Below are 9,108 nucleotides of genomic sequence, written 5' to 3' on the forward strand. Positions count from 1 at the left end.
GGAAGGTGGTCAGAATCAAAGATAAACATGGGGAAGAAGGTCAAGCTTCAGGTGTTGGACAATGATTGGTGGGCAGATTGTTCTTATTTGATGTCATTCTTGGGCCCTATTGTGGATGTCATTTGTTACACTGATTCAGATGCTCCTAGTCTTGGAGAAATCTAAGAGACCTTTGATAACATGGTGGGTTATGTGAAGGTAACCATTCAACAGGGGGAGCCCGCATTAGAGTTCTATACATCCCAAATTGGATCCATCATTCAGCGTAGGTGGGACCACATTAACACACCTTTGCACATGGCAACATATGCATTAAACTCAAAATGGTATGTTGAAAGGCCTGGGAGAGTGGTTCCTATTGATGATCCTGAGGTAAAGAATGGCTTCGTAGATGCAATTGCAAAGATGTACAATGAGGAGGAGGGGGGGAAATTTTGAAGACAGTTTGTTTAGTTTTCATCTCTTAGTGGCCCCTTCAACACAAATGGTGCTCAGGCAGATTGCATAGGTCTAGCCCAAGATGACCCGATTGGTTGGTGGAGGATGCATGGGGATTGTGTTCTAGAACTCAAACATCTAGCTATGCGTTTGTTGTCTTAAATTGCTAGTTTCTCTACAACAGAGAGGAATTGGTCCACATATAGCTTCATCTACTCTATCAAAAGGAACAAGCTTATCTCTAAAAGAGTTGAGAAGTTAGTTGTTGTGCACAATGCCCTACGTCTTGAGCATAATAAGACACCTGAGTATTTGAAGGGATGAACAACACGATGGGATGTAGATCCAGAGGATGATGCACAGGTGGATATGGAGGAGAGACTTGATGAGACATAGATGGGGTTGGTTGGTGTGTCACTTAGCATGTTTGAGAATGCAAGTGATTCTGATTCAGATGGTAACATAATTGATCCTGACTTATTCATGTAACAACTGGATGTAGAGACTAGCGGAACATTAGTTTGAGCAATTATGCTCATTTCTCATTTGATATATTCATATGCTATTAACTTATTTGATTTTATATTTCATACTTTAGTGGTAGACTTCGGTTTATTTTGATTCTTGATATATGAATCATGATATCTTAGACTTGAGTCTTGACTCTATAAATTTTTGACTCTTGATGTATCAGAGTTGACTTTTATAATTTTATTTCAATATTCAGTATTCAATGTTCATAGTTGGAACATCAATATGGTTTAAACTTTAAAACTTTAAACATTTATTTTCATTGTACATTGTTAGTAGTTACAATGTACAGTTACAAACTTAGATGTATGATGTATGATTATATGATATCATGCTTTTCGTTTTAAATTTGTTTCAGTTATATGATTCATCAATTTATCATTTATTTTTCATGATGTAAGTGTTATATATTATATAATGATAAATACAATTACATTATAAATATTAAAATTTCAATGATATATATTTTATATTTATAAGTTTTTAAGACCCCGACGTCCCCCCACATTTCCTAAAAATTGGTGGGGAGATTTTGCATAGGCCACTCTTGCGTATCGCACCCTCATCCCCTCGTCCCAGAAACTTGGTGGAACATTGGTTTCTAGTTGGTTAATAGTTTATTTCTCCCTAATAAGGGTAAAGTTATTTTTAATTGGATGAGATAGGTTTATAGGTTAATACTCTAAGTGATCAGGAGCTCAAAATTATGCTCAAAAATCAAAGTTGTCAGAATGGTGTGGAACATGAACTAACACGTAGTGCTTGTCATCCTAAATCCGGTGCAACTCGTTTCGTGCGAAACGGACATCGTATGCTCCTAGAAACGCGGCTTGTTCACTTTGCCAAACAAGTAAAATAATGGCAAAGGAAATGACATGGCAGAGTCTTCAGCGAATGGGGAAGCGCCAAGTGTCAGGGATCCATTGGCCCCACATTTCTCAGATCGCACAAAGAAGAGGTTTGCGGTTAAGGAAAACGGCTCCTAGGACTACCGGGTTGCGATTTGTGATATCGTAATTGCAGATCGGAGGCACGTCGCAGGTGGCAAACTGACAACGTTAAGAAATCGACCCCCAGCAAGAAAGTGGTGTGATGTGATGATCGCAGATCACACATCACAAGGAATAGTGGATAATAATCGACCCCAAATCGCTTCGGCTCCATAGATTGGGATATGCCAATGAATCCACGATAAGGTTATAGGGTGTGCTTTAATAGTTCTGTCGAGTCCGCCTTTTCTCGCTCATCTCTCAGGTACAGGTTCCCTGCATCAGTAATGTGTGAACTGTTTCCGATTACGATTTGTGATAGAGCTATCGACGCCGATAGTTATGGCCGCCACATGTCCTCCTAATGGTTGACTAAAACATGGATGGCAAAGATAGGTTGGAGGCCAGGGTCAAACTTGTGACCTCCCACACAACAGCGCCAAGGTTTACCGTTATGTCCACAGCGTGTGTCTTAACTATCAATGGTCGCGGGTTTGTATTATTATAAACTGACCATCAGATTGGGGGGGAGACTACCAGCATAACTGGTGGCGACCCTCCCATGTGACCACCTTATCTGTAGATTGTGACATTTCATCTGGCTTTCACCGTTTGCCTAAACCGTCAGACCCTAACCACATCACGTGACCGGTATGACTGACAGTTTTTTATAACCCCTAGCAGGGTTATGGGCGGAATTAATCGTCTTGCAAGTTTTCCCGCCGCGTGGCAAAATTAAATTTTCACCCAGTTAGCGCTTTTTGGGGCGAAATTGGAGGATCATGCTGGATTTGGATCAATTTTGTTAGGCCCCTATACTACTAGTGTAACCCCTTATTTATTAGTACAACCCCCTTATTATATTGTTGTACCCATTTTGTTACTATTGTGCCCCATAGAAGACCACTATTGTTATTATTGTGCCCTTGCATTATTATTGTTATGTCGGCTCTGATTATATTATGACTACTTAGACTCCTGTATATAGAAAGGAGATCTTGTCATTTGTATCATCCAAGAATTGTTCATTTATATAATGTAAAGGAGGTTGCCCCCTCGAAGAGGCTAAATTCTAAGGCGTTGATCTATCCATTCTATCTTTTTTTGAGCTGGCTTCATAACATTTGGTTTCAGAGCTTTGGAATCTAGGGTTTCACTGTTCCAAACAGGTCATCGTGGCATTTTTGCTATAAATTTTTTTCTGCGACGTTTCAGAAGCTAAAAAAAAAAATCATTTGAGAAGAAATCACATTGAATATCGGGTCCGAATTTTAGAGCTTTTTGCGCTATATTTGCGGATATATGATCTGAGGAAGTTGGTCTTTTTGAAGACTCCTGAATTAAATTCCAAACAGGTGACCTGGGGAAAATCGTCATAACTTTCTCTCTGAGCATTGGATTGAAATTTTGTAAGAAGGTACAGAAAGAGGACGGATTGTAGTTTCTTGTATATATTTTTCAGTGCCAAAGGTTGAAACAGTGACACGTGGCACTTCATACAAGTTTGCTCTTCTGGAAAGGTCTATAATCAGGTCATCTTGGGAGATTGTGCATAACTCTTTCTTGGAGAATCCAATTTGGATCAGACTGGTGGCATTGGAAAGAGGACACAGAGGGCTACTACAGGTCGCAATTTTAGAACTTAAAGATCCGAAAGTACAGAGTTACAATCGTTTCAAGATCGAGCTCCTAAAATCAAGAAAAAGCAAGATGAGGAAGTTTGATGGCAAGGATCCGGTAAATTGGATACTTCAGATGGAGCAATATTTTGATCTACATGGTGTACCACTGTTACAAAAGGTATGTATTGCATCTTCATATTTAGAACCGGATCAATTTTTATGGTATGAAGGGCTTTGTTCTCGTAAACAACTTGTTACGTGGTCAATTTTCACGGAGGAAATGATAGCACATTATGAGGATACAAAGAGCAACACCTTCTTTAGAGCAACACCACAACAATTGGAAAGAGTAAAAGGGCTTTGTGACATAGTGGAAAGAAAAATTATGGAAACCAAGAAGCATACCCCTCACAACAATAAAGATGGAAGTGTTGTTTCTCCTAGCCTTCCACAACCTCCAAGGGTTACACTACAACAATTGGAAGAAAAAAGAGAAAAAGGGCTTTGTTACAATTGTGATAGCAAATGCACTAAAGATCATAAGTGTGCTGAGAAGAAATTATTTTACATAGAATATGAAGGGGAGGAAGAAAAGGATCAAGAAACATCAAAAGAAGAAGATATACGCCAGGACCCCACCCCAGAGAAAGAAGAAATGAATAAGACCATATCTTGTAAAACATTGACAAGAATTACCACTCCTCAAACTCTCAAGATAGAAGGACATATCAAGAAGAAAAAGGTGCAAGAAGTGAAAGATCACATCGAGCATCAAGAAATGAATCCGACCATATCTTGTAAAGCATTGGAAGAAATTACCACTCCTCAAACCCTACAGCTAGAAGGACATATCAAGAAGAAAAAATTTCAAGCAGTGAAAGATCACATCGAGCATCAACAACAAGTTCTCCAACTTTTAAAGGATAATGCCGCTTTGGTGTAGAGTCGAATGAAGCAACTGGTAGATCAACATCGCAGTGAAAAATGTTTTGGTGTAGGTGATTGGGTATTTTTACGGCTACATCTCAAGCAAGCTATTTATGAGAAGGAAATGTTGGCAATACTACATGCACTTAAGAAATGGCGACCTTACCCAATGGGAAGACACTTCAAAGTAAAAATTGATCATGATAATCTTAAATACTTTTTAGAACAAATATTATCTATAGAAGAATAGAAAAAATGGGTCACAAATATATTGGGTTATGAGTTTGACATCATCTATAGAAAAGGGAAGAAAAATTTTGTTGCAGATGCACTCTCAAGAAAGGATGAGGATGTGGAAGCATTGTTTTGTGCTATTTCTATTATCCAACTAGATTGGATAAATGAAGCAAGGGATGAATGGAAGAAGGACGAAGAAGTGTGGCCACTCATTCAAATGTTGCAGAAGATCCCAATTCAAACAATATTGCCAGAACGTGAAGAGGAAGGAAAAATCATATTGGAACCTGGAGCAGTCACAGAAATAAGAACCTGACAGCTACGAAATCGATCAATTTCAGAGTATCTTATCAAGTGGAAGAACTTACCACTGAAGATTCCACATGGGAGGACAAGAATATTCTACAGAAGCATCAAGAACTATTCAAGCGTTGAGGACAACACTTTTTGAAGGAGAGGGGCATGTTAGGCCCCTATACTACTAGTGTAACCCCTTATTTATTAGTACAACCCCCTTATTATATTGTTGCACCCATTTTTTTACTACTGTGCCCCATAGAAGCCCACTATTGTTATTATTGTGCCCTTACATTATTATTGTTATGTCGGCTCTGATTATATTATGACTCCTTAGACTCCTATATATAGAAAGGAGATCTGGTCATTTGTATCATCCAAAAATTGTTCATTTATGTAATGTAAAGGAGGTTGCCTCCTCGAAGAGGCTGAATTATAAGGTATTGATCTATCCATTCTATCTTTTTTTGAGCTAGTTTCATAACAAATTTATGGAACGAATAGTGGCCTGACTAGGAGAGGTCATAAGTTCTTCATGTTTTCGACCAAATTGGATGCCAAAAGAGGCTACATAGCCATTTTTGGACATTTTGGACTCATTGGAGCATGTCTTAGGATCAAAGGAGCACTTCTGGATAGACTTTTTGAAAATTGAAGTCTATGGGTGCCATGGTCAACCAGAGTGTTGATTCAGTTTATGGAAGAGTTTGAAGATGGAGATGACCTTGCAGGGTCTTCCAGCCTCCATGTTCTTTTTGCAATAGCCACTACATCAGTGTTGTAGCTTTATTTCTTCTTTTCTCTATATGTGTTTTGGAGAAGATACTTGTTTATGTACTTCAAGTGGATTGTGGTACTGTTTATGCTCTTTGAAGTTGGAGTATGGGGTCTTGGTGTAAGATGCTTATGTTTGCTGATGGTTTACATGTTTTACTGTAGGTTAACATGTGTATGGAATGAGAACTCTTGCATAAGTTGTTTCTTTGAAGGAGAAACTAGCCATTCCATTTCACCAGTTTATGTACTCTTCTTTTCTAGACATTGACCATAATGATAAGGGGTCATGCCTTTAGAGCTGATCCAAGGAGATGTAGTCCAGGAGGGGTGAACTCCTTAACAATGGATAATGTATCACTGATTGATGCATGCTTCCATTCAATGTTTTGATTTCATTTTTTTTTTTTTTTTTTTTTTTTTTTTTTTTTTTCTAAGTTTTTCATGAAACTAAATTAAGTAAGCACACATAAAAATTCATGTTTTTACTTGCTATTTTGGAGTGAAAACCTCAAGCACATTTTTATATTCTGATGAGGATCTTAGCACAAAAATCTAATATTCCAAATTCAGATCACTAAGACCCAAAAGAATTTGGCAAGAGTTAAAATCTACCCCTTTATGAACTACCAACAAATCACTTTAGTGGGTATGGTTTTCTTTAAATAATGTTGATGAAGTAGATGTATTTTTAGATAATAAGGAGATAGGATAAATATCCAAGACACAAAGACATTTGGCAAGAGTAAAAATATACCCCTTTATGAACTACCAACAACTCACTTTAGGGGCATACTTTTCTTTAAATAATGGTGACGAAGAAAATATATTTTTAGATGGTAAGGACATAAGTTAATTGTCCAAGACCTAAAGGCATTTGGTAGGAGTAAAAGCCTACCCCTTTATGAACTACCAACAACTCACTTTAAACGGCATGGTTTTCTTTAAATAATGGTGACGAAGCAAATGCATTTTTAGATAGTAGCCAATGATGATTATTCTCCTTATTGATTGACCATTGGATTATAATAAAAATTAAAAAAAAAAAATTGTATTTAAAAAAATAATCAAGTAATAACTTGGTTCACAAAATTTATTTGATTTCACAATAGAGTATGAAAATTGGGATAAATTTTAATAAAAAATTGGCCTTTTTAAAAATATTGTTGTTCATATTGAATTTAAGAATCTCTTTCTACTCTTCTAAAATGTGTGTTTATTAAAAATTATTGATATAAAAATATAATAACTATAAGGTAGAAATATATGGTTTATAAGATACTTCTCACACCAAAATTTTTTCCCATGTATATTAGTTGTCTTACAGGTGCAAGTTCTTTAATGGTTGCAGGATTTTATTTCCTATGGGTAGGGTTGAAGCCACAATAGAGTGATGATAAGAAACTTGAATCCACAACCCAAACTTGACAATTTTTTTTTTGAGAAACTATTGTCTAAGAGTTGGTGAACGTACTTGGAGAAATGAAAATTGATGTTGATCCCTTCGCTTGATCTCCATTCAATATTCACCTTGAAACCTACGTTCACACAACCACAAGAGATGGACAAAACTATACTTAAAGGAAACTTGAATGCATAAAGTTAGATAAATCCTCAAATTGATGTACAATCTTAAAATATATTGCATAAACATTGAAATCTAGACAAAATAAATAATTTTCTTATTAGAGAGTTAATATCAATACAATATGTTGAATACACCTGGAAATTGTGACATACATTGCAAGGAACCATCCTCTGAGTTCCTTTGGTTTGGGCCTGTTAGCACCAAGTTTGTACCTTTCCTAAAGGTCCAAAGGTTATGATTATCAGTTCATTGTGCAAGGGGTTATGTAATGGCCTACGATTTTTTGTGTGTGGAAATGTAACATAATTTTAGGAACATTTATAAACAATTATTTCACCTAATCCTAAGTGTTCCCTAAGTGTTTGCAGCAAAATCAACCTATTGGAAGTCTATAGGTGGCGCTACGAAAATATTTCGTAGCGCCCATAACAAGTTTAAAAATATGAGTTTCCAAATTGTTTTTCAAGTGTCCAAACCATTTTTCCAGAAGATTTACCCTTATTAAATCTTGATATGACATTTGGTAGAGTTTTCAAGCCTAAGAGACGGATTTTAAATTAAACCCTAAAGCAACGGTTTGCCTAAAATTGCAGTTTCCAACATTTTCCTATTTTAGTAACTATGTTCAAACACACATTTCAAATAGGTGGTGCTGAATTTCAAAAAACCAAAAGAGGTTTTTGTTGGGAATGGGATGATTTGTAAAAGACTCCATATTTTACCCAGACATTATGGTTTGGAAATTACAGTGGAATTTTTAAGGCCTATTTTTCCAAATTTTGTAATTATGTTATTTTCCTATTTGAGTCACTATTTTCAAATGTTGTTTCCGAACATATGGAGATGAATTTGTAAAAAAAAATAAATAGGTTTTTGTTGGTTGCATACCAATTTAAAAAAATATCTCTCATATTTACCTAGATAGCATGATTTGAAGGATATGAAGGAATCTTTGTAGCCTATTTTTCAGGATTTAAATATTTAATTATTTCCATTTTTAGTCATCCACTTTGGGCGCAGTTTTCTAGAATATGAAGATTAATTTTCCAAATATAAAAGAGGTTTTTGTGGGGAAGGAATTAATTTAAAAAAACCTCTTTCATGTTTTACACAAATATCACAAATTGGGAGATCCGAATACCTCTTTGAAGCCTATTTTTCAAAAATTTGCGATATTTTTCGAAATGTTGTTTTCTATAAAAATGCCAAGTCAACAACTGAAGGCCACCTCATTAAATTTGAATTGGGGATCATAATAAATATGGCTTAAGGGTTTTTTTAGATCCATTTCTTTTGGATCTTGATGGTTATTGTAATTAATACTTTTCCCAAACATTGTGGATCCCAGATTTATGTGTTTTTCCTATATAATGAATGAAAAAGAAGGAAGAGAGGTTGGAATTTGAAACAAAGTATTCTTTTTTTTTTGTGTGTGTGATCAAATTATTCATCTTTCAAGTGACAAGAGGACTAGGAGATTATGTTCATGATACACAGATTCTTGTGATGGTATGCTCAGAAAATTTTCTTCTGTGATGGTTTCATTTCTATGTGATATCATTTATCTGTTATATTCTGGTGTTTAGATGAGATTATGTGACAAAATTCATTAGTTTAATGCTCTGTTTCATATGATTTATACATCTACACTATTTCTCCTAAATCTTGCAGAATTCAAGTTTCTGCTATAGTGGATTGTTTTCTC

Source organism: Pinus tabuliformis, chromosome 3_2 (assembly GCF_031772625.1).
Source record: "Pinus tabuliformis cultivar Carrire ecotype Pingquan chromosome 3_2, CPIR1, whole genome shotgun sequence".
Lineage (NCBI taxonomy): Eukaryota > Viridiplantae > Streptophyta > Pinopsida > Pinales > Pinaceae > Pinus > Pinus tabuliformis.